Source organism: Fundulus heteroclitus, chromosome 6 (genome assembly GCF_011125445.2).
Source record: "Fundulus heteroclitus isolate FHET01 chromosome 6, MU-UCD_Fhet_4.1, whole genome shotgun sequence".
NCBI classification, from domain to species: Eukaryota; Metazoa; Chordata; class Actinopteri; order Cyprinodontiformes; family Fundulidae; genus Fundulus; species Fundulus heteroclitus.
This window is the reverse complement of record NC_046366.1, coordinates 25,347,856-25,350,368: the sequence shown is the minus strand read 5'-3', so window position 1 is coordinate 25,350,368 and position 2,513 is coordinate 25,347,856. Positions and strand designations below refer to the sequence as shown.

Below are 2,513 nucleotides of genomic sequence, written 5' to 3'. Positions count from 1 at the left end.
CCCTGCCCTGTTTCTCATGCCTGTTGTAAATAGTTTTTTTTTTTCATTATTAAAATCTTGTACCTTCCAGTTTATCTGCATTTGAGTCCAGCCTGACAAAGCCAGGCTTCTGTGGACTAGAAGTTGCTTGAGCACCGTTGAAGGCAGTTTTAACAGCAATGTACTCTGAGTCCTGACCAAAAGAGAAGCCTTTTCTTGAAGATGTACACCTCAGAGTTTAACCAATATTTGGAGCTGCTCAAATGGAGAGGTTTTAGGGTCAGTGGGGACAACAAAAACATTAGCAGTTTGCCCACAACGACAGGAATGTTTGGAAGTTCAAAGCTCACGTGCATCAGAGAGGTTGTAACAGACTTTTAAGCTAGCGCTAGCTGCTATTAGCTTCACAGACAGCCCAGTAACAGGGTTCTGTGGCGCTCTGTTTCCTTGGAGCTGCACCACACAACACTCTGCTGCGTGAATGCAGACTGAAACAGGAAAACAACAGACATGTGTTCAGTCTTTGTTGTTTATAAGTTAATGTTTCAATAAAGGTTTAAGTGTCACAGGAGCAGGATAGTTTTCACACGCCTAGACCACCCTCTTGTTGCTATAGACGGTAATTCCAAGAAAAGTAAAAATCAAAGCAACTGGACTTGGTTACCGTATGGAAAACAAGTCCAGTTGCTTTGATTTCTACTCTTTTTGGAATGACCATTACCTGGATGACTGAGAATCTTCACCAGCATGTAGACGGTAATGTTTACTCCCTGGTTTGTGTTTGTCGGAATGAAATGACCATTTAATTTTGATATACAAGTCTCATGATCGGCCATACTATGAAGAAAAGATGGACTTATAGTCCACAAACTGTTAGTTGGGATCATGTAGTCGAGAGTTTTGACTTACTGTCTTTTTACTTCCAAATGCAAATATTAAAAGCTCCAAAAACTGCTCTGCAAAACAAGTTTAGAAGGTCCTGGTTAGTTCTTTTTAGAAGTGGTACAGTAACAGGATAGTTTTCACACGTCTAGAACCAAGTTCTGGTTCTGATGGTGGATTTAATCTAGAAGGAGAACGAGGCCTCGTCTTTCTAAATAACTCCATGACTTCTCAACCTGCTGCTCCATAGACTTTATATTATGCCTATGTGCTGCTCTGCAGTTCTGCCAGCGGCCTTCAGGGGCGCTAGACCAGCAAGTTGCAGGTCCAGCGCCCCTGGTGGCTAAAAGTTACACAGCGCTGCTGCTTCAAAGGAGACTTTCAGTTGGACAAACTTCAACAAAGACCGACAAAGGAGACTTAATTTTTTTTTTTTTGCTTTTATTCCATAGGACTTTGAGGACAGATTAACATGAAATAGATTTCTACAGTACTGTTGCTGCTGCCTTGTTCACAAGAGCCCACGGGAGAATTTAGAGGTAAATCCAGAACTTTTTGTCCTTAAAAGTATTAAATGTAATAAAACTTATTCTTAAAAAAACACGTCTGAGCAGATGAAGTCCGAGGAAGAGAATTTAGAAGGGTAAATTCCAGATACTTTTATGCCTTAAAACTATTTAAAAACGTTAAATAAAGCTAATCTTAAAACACGTCCTGAGCAAGATGAAGGCTCAGAGGAAGATAAAGAACAGAGGTGTAAATCCAGAACTTTTCTTGCCTTTAAAACAATTTAAAAGGTAAACAAAATTTTCTTTTTCTTAAAACACATCTAAGCAGATGAAGCTCAGAAGAAGATAAATAGGTAAAATCCAGAACTTTTTTTGCCTTAAAACTATTTTAAAAAACGTTAATAAAAGTAATTCTTAAAACACGTCTGAGCAGATGAAGCTCAGAGGAAGAGAAAGAAAGACTTTGGTGACTTTTGCTTCAACTTAAAGGAAAACATGGAGGCTTTGGAGCGGCCGGGCCCGTCTAGTACTCCTCCCCCTCCTCATCTTCTCCCCTCGATGGAGTCGACTCCCACCCTCACTCGTAGTCCCTTCTCCAGGGCGGCCCATGTCTTCGCGGGCCTCGGAGAACTACCCCTCCTCCATGCCCTCGCCCACGTACCAGTGGACGAAGGCCTCTTGGCGTACATGAGGTCAAACTTGTGGTCGAGCCGGGGCCCAGGCCTCGGCGATGGCCGTGGTGTTGCTGAGCATGCACACGGCCTCTGCACCTTGGCCAGGTCTCCTCCAGGAAACCACGGTGGGAGGCTGGTAGTTGATGCCCCACCTTGAAGCGGTGGGACACCAGTCCAAGAACTGGATGCTGCGCTTGGTCTTGATGGCGGCGATGGCGGCGTTGACGTCTTTGGGCACCACGTCGCCTGCGGGTAACAGCAGGCAGACGCCATGTACTTGCCGTGGCGAGGTCGCACTTCACCATCTGGTTGGCCGAATCGAAGCAGGCGCTGGTGATCTCGGCCACGGTCAGCTGCTCGTGGTACGCCTTCTCGCGGAGATGACCGGGGCGTAGGGGGCCAGGGGGAAGTGGATGCGGGGGGTACGGCACCAGGTTGGTCTGGAACTCCGTCAGGGTCCACGTTCAGA

At 45.4% G+C, this 2,513-nt stretch overlaps 1 pseudogene; it reads right to left on the bottom strand.

The window, feature by feature from the left end:
- Nucleotides 1-1,853: 1,853 nt before the first annotated feature.
- Nucleotides 1,854-2,505, bottom strand: LOC118563366 (annotated as a pseudogene).
- Nucleotides 2,506-2,513: the final 8 nt, after the last annotated feature.